Source organism: Elephantulus edwardii, unplaced genomic scaffold (assembly GCF_000299155.1).
Source record: "Elephantulus edwardii isolate Elephantulus edwardi_28Jun2011 unplaced genomic scaffold, EleEdw1.0 scaffold00016, whole genome shotgun sequence".
Taxonomy (NCBI): Eukaryota; Metazoa; Chordata; class Mammalia; order Macroscelidea; family Macroscelididae; genus Elephantulus; species Elephantulus edwardii.
The window spans coordinates 28,798,503-28,804,522 of record NW_006399766.1 but is presented as its reverse complement, the minus strand read 5'-3'; positions in this window follow the sequence as shown (position 1 = coordinate 28,804,522).

Here is a 6,020-nt window from a genome sequence, read left to right as displayed (position 1 = left end):
ATCTCTGTAAATGTTTATGAAAATTAATAAAATATAATTATAAAAAAAAATAAATAAATTGCTCCGAGCACTTCTGTTGGTGTGCAAGTAGGGTCAGGCTAGGGATCCAGGAGGCAGCCTAATCCCCTGGCTCCTAACCTTGAGGATAAAACCTCTTGATGATTTAGGGAGTATCCCAATCCAACCTGGGAGGATTAAAGAAGACTTCCCTGAAAGAGATTACATCTGATGTGTAATGAATAGGAATAAACAACACCACTACCATACAAAAGACTCCATTTATGAGAATGATAATATGGTACAGAATGTGAATGAAAGAAAGTGAGAAATACACTGTATATGGATGAAAGAAACCTTAAAATTGCAATAAAAATATTTTAAATCTCACACAGTCATCAGATATGAAACGTGTATGAATGAGTGAATGAAAAAGTAATAGGATTTATAAATTTTCATGTTAAAAATTTAATTGTCTTCACCAACTGTTGTAAGGGGAAAAATATTAAGGGTGAACATAACCACAAATAACACCAGCAGTCATCTTTTTGGATAAAGCCCGTCATGGAGTTTCCCTTGAGATCTTTGACTTTCATTCACATCTCCATTTGCACATTTTTCTGCCCTGCATTTCCCCTCAAGTATTCATACTAGTAGGGCAAAGTAAGTCCCACTTCTGCTAAACAGAGTAGCATAAAAAGGATTTTGTCTTATTAGGAAACTTTTCTTGTGACAAGAGAGAATGAAAGCACAAAGGTTACCTTAAAAACTTGATAGTTTCATGATTTTGTAAACCATGAAGTAACCCTCTCAAACTAACCCTAGCAAATTCAAACAGTAACCCTATCAAGTACAAAGCAACCCTATCAAACACAAGTAACCCTATCAAACTCAAATAGGCATTTTTAGCGAAAGCTTGCTAAGGCTCCCAAAGTAAAACAACATTTAAAAAAGCTATCCTCAAAGGGCAAAGTACTTATCTCACCAAAAAATGTACTCTATGTGCACTGAGTGTTAGAAAGAAAGGAAAAATGTCTGGGGAACACTGGAAAGGGTGAAAGGAAGGACAATCTAAAAGGAATGGATGATTAGAAATTACATGTTAACAGTTCATAGCCTGGAACAGGATAAGCATTACAAAGGGAAGTTAGAGGAGGGAGGGGGAGGAAAATGTGCATGAATGAATGAATGAAAGAAAACCAGTCTTTTTTGTGAACTTTCACTAAAATAAAAAAAAAATAAAAACAAACAAGTCTAGGGAAAATGAAACAAACAAAACTGTCTTCTAAACTAAGATCAAAGTAATGAAGAGCAATGGTGTCTCCCTGGAGACTAAGGTGCGTCTGATACAGGCTATGGTCTTCGCAATCACCTGTTATGCATCAGAGAGTTGGACAATGACCAGGGAGGATAGAAGGAGAATTGATGCCTTTGAGCTGTGGTGCTGGAGAAGAGTATTGAGAATACCATGGACTGCTAGGAAAACAAACAGATTTGTCCTGCAAAGGGTTAAACCGGGTGGCTCCTTGGAGGCAAAGATTCTGAGGCTCCGTCTAACATACTTTGGACATGTTGTGAGGAGAGACTGGTCCTTGGAGAAGGACATCATGCTTGGGAGGGTGGAGGGACAGCACGGGAGGGGACTACCCTCTATGAGGTGGACTGATTCAGTGACTGGGGTAATCGGGGTGGGAGTGTCAGAGGCAATGCGATTGGCACAGGACAGAGCAGAGTTTAGGGCTATTGTACATAGGGTCGCTAATGAGTTGCAAGTGACTCGACGGCACATAACAACAACAACAACAAACTAAGATCAAAGCCTTTCCTTAGATACTACTGATCTTTGGATTAGTAACACAAGTCCTTACCCACTAGTCCACCAGAGCTTCCTGTGACCATGTAAGTGGGTCCCTCTCACAGTGTTCACTTTGACTCTTGAAATGCATCCTCTTTGACTTTTGCAGTATGGCCAGTCCCTCCTCTCAATTCTAATCTTTTACTCTACTCCACCTTTTCTGATTCCACGTATAAGAGTTTTCATTTGATGTTGAAAGCACCTTGGTATACCACATAATGCTCGACGGATTCTGTCTGCACCAGATTGCAAGCCATTTGAGAGCAAAGACTGTACCTTGTTCGTATGGGGATTCACAGTGCCAAGAATAATTCCTGTCAAGGAGCAGGTGCTTTGTATTATGCCCACTGAATGACCAATATCTCAAACTGTTTTTTCCTGCCTGTTCACATATTCAGAGATATCTGTGTGACTGTATGATCTGGAAAAGTTAAGTCAATTCTGAGCTTCCTGAATTTCTCCTCACTCTTCCAGGCAAGCTTACAAGAATACTTTCAAATCACTGAGCTTACATAATGATTCTGTTAATCATACAATTGTCAACCCCAAATTAACTGCACATGAAAAAATCAGATACTCAAATAATTGTTAAGCGTAATTTGATGCTTGGAAGCACTAGATAAGATTTAAGTGGTCAGTTGCTCCAGAAACTAGCCCCAAAAGCTAACAGTTGGTTAATTTCATGTGTAGCGAGCTGCCTCTATTATTTCCCCACCTGCAACTAATTGTCTTTAGATAATTATGCCCTAAGAATGGAAAATGGCTCTTTGGAAATGGAGTCTAAGCTTATGTCCATTACATGGTATCCAACAGTGGCATCCGCTTCCTAAACAACATGCCTCTGGAAACTCCATGCACTTTGAGAAACGACAATAGTTATATAAACGCTTCAGGCCTTTTGTTCATAGGGTCTCCATGAGTCGTGCTGGAGTCGACAACAATCAACAACAACAATAAGCCTCTTCTTTGAAGCAAGCCACAAAAATCAGGCCAAGTAGAATTATAGCAGAACAGTGAAGTTTGTCTCAGTCTTGAGCTTTTCTAATGATATTGGTACTGCACCAAGTTGAGTAATTTAGGGAGGCCCAGCCACACATCATTCCCCTCACTGCCTCTCTCAGTCCAATGAGCTGAAGATGTAGCCAATCATAATAATCTTGGAACTAACTTACAGCTGACCCTCCAGCAGGTTTTTAGTGATTATAAATCACACGGGAGGTGACTGTCCACCTTTCTTCTGCAGAACAGCTGGTGGATTCAATCCACCTGCCTTTGGGATGGCAATGCAACTCCTTAAAAATTAGGCCATCCCCAATGAAGGAGTTAGTTTTTCTTTTGCTTTTCAAGGAGAGGAGCAAATAGGGGTGGGGGGGTGGAGGTGGGGTGGGCGGGGAGAAAAGTGCAATAATGAATGAATGAAATTCCAAAATCTCTGTAGATGTTCATTGAAATGAAAAATAAATTAATAAAAAAAAATTAGGCCATCCGAGCTCCCTTTGTAATCTCTTATGTGCTGTCAAGTTGACTGTAACTTTTAACAATCCTATCAACAACAGATCAAAATCTTGCCCTAACTTGCACCATGCGCATGATCTTTGACATGCTTGGGCCCATTTTTATAGACACTGGGTCAATCCATCTCATTCAGGGTCTTCTGCTCTTTCTTTGACCATCCACCTTTCCCACACAAGGACTCTCTCCAAGAATTGGTTCCTCAGGAGCATATGCCCTGAGTGTATGATGCTGACTTTCACCATACTTGCTGCAAAGGAGCACTCTGGTTTCACTTGCTCCGAGAGAGACTTGTTTGTTCTGTTGGGATATTCAGTACTCTTCTTCAGCACCATTCATTCAGAGGGATGGATTCTCCTTATATATTGTCCAATTTTCAGATGACTATGAGGCAACTGAAAATAACATGGCTAGGCTGGATCAGACACATCTTAGTCTTTACATTGACATCCTTGTTCCTTCACACTTTGATGAGGTCCCCGATAGCAGTATTTCCCCATATAATAGTTATTCTGATTTCCTGGATGCTGCTACTAGGGGTGTTGATTGTGGACCTAAGCAGAATGGAATCGTTGACAACTTAAATATTTTTTCTTTGTGACCTAGTGTGTAAGGAGTGGTGCTGCCGATGCCACAAGAGGCTGTTTGACCCACATGAGAAGGATGGACAATCTTCTTCTATGCGCCACACAGCCTTGGAGAGTTGGTGCAGACTGGCTGGCACATAGCAACAACGACATCATCATGATGTTGCCTGTTGGTCCAGTGGTGAGGGGTTTTGTCTTCTTGATGTTGCAATATAATCTGAATATAATATACAATATAATGCTGGATACAATATATAAAATACAATATAATGCTGAAAGCTGCAGTCTTGGATCTTTTGCAGAAAGTTCAAGTCCTTTTCACACACTGCCAGCAGGGTTGGGTCATCTGCATGATGCCGATTGTTGGTGACTCTTCCTCCATATTCTTCGTCACAATCCAGCGTCTCCAATTATTTGCTGCACATGCAGACTGAATAGTTATGGAGGAAAGATACAACCATGAGCACACTTTTCCTGATTTTAAGCCACGCGGTATCCCCTAGTTGTTTGAATAGCAGCTTCTTGGACTTAAAATCTATAGATCTCCTTTTATGAGGCCAAACCAATTCATATCTGTTCACAACTGAGTCAACAGCAGCCCTACAGGACAGAGTAAAATCTCCCCATAGGCTTTCCAAGGCTAAAGTCTTGATAGAAGCCTACTGCATCATCCTTTCCCAGCAAACAGCTGGTACTTTGAACTGCCAGTCTCTCAGTTAACATCTAAGCACTTGAACCCCTGAACGGCCAGGGCCCTTTCAGACTGGATAAGGTGTCATTAAATCACTTTTTAAACTAACCGGTTGGGATTAAGCATTCTAATGTCAAAGGAAACCTGGTCTTTAGGAGATGTTTAAGGAATAAAATACAGAGGAATGTGGAATGACTTTATATAGTTGTTGTGTGCTGTTGAGTTGGAACCGACCTATAACTGACCATCCAGTATGTTTTAGGAGGTTGTAAATTGCATGGCAGGACATTGACCATCTTTCTTCTGAGGAGCTGCTAATGATGAAAGTTATACAGGTGTTCAGGTCTTTCATTCATAAGGTCGCTATGAGACGTCTACGACTCGACAGCACTTAACAACAACAACAACGAAAGAACTCAGTTGCCTAGTGGACAGAAAATAATGCTTTCAAGCCAAAGGTGGGTGATTTTAATCTGTGGCCCTCAGGCCTGGTTTTAATTGTTTTTGGTCAAACAATCTTGTAGGTGGTATAGCACTGGTCCGTCCATTTGCTGGACAGAGGAAACTCGTGGTGGCTGTGATGCTGAACACTGTGACACTGATGTGCCAAACATAGTAATGGTTACCCATGGTGGACAGTGATGGAGCTCCCCAATTAAAACAAGCAGGAGTGGTATCCACTTCTGAAATAGCTTGGCTCGGAAACTCTATGAACTTGGAGAAACTGGTAAAAGGAGGAGACTGATTTCTTCACAGAGTATGATTCTCAAAACCAAAACTCACCGCCATTGAGCTGATTCCAAGAAATCAATATAAAATGAAAAAGGAAATAATTTTTTAAAAATCATTAAAAAGAAAAAAAAAAGAATTATCTCCCATCATGGTTCTGAAGGTATAAATGACAAGGGGAGGAGAGACAGCCCATCTTTTTTCCACTGAGCTTCTGGTAGACTCGAACACCTGGTCTTTGGGTTAGCAACACAATTCACCATGGGCTACACCACCAGGGCTTACGTGAGGAGACATTCAGCAGATTCTTTTCAGGCAATCTGCTTGAGTTTCATTACCACCAGCAACAGCTCTTAATGTTTCCAAGAATTATGTTCTAATCCTCTTCCTTCTCTGTCTTCAAATCTCCTATGCCTCTCTCCCAACTACCTGCACAGCACATGCTTTTACCTTCTATTTAATCGAGTAAGTGAAGACAGAAGATAATCTCCACCATATCTATCTGCCTATTTGTAGATGTAGCTGTACCCATACATGTCATGTTCTCTCCTGTTATTATTGATGAAGTATCTGTACTACCAGCAAAGGTCAGCCAATATACTTGGGCTCTAGATTTCAGAAGGACATCGCTTCAGAACTTCTTACCTTT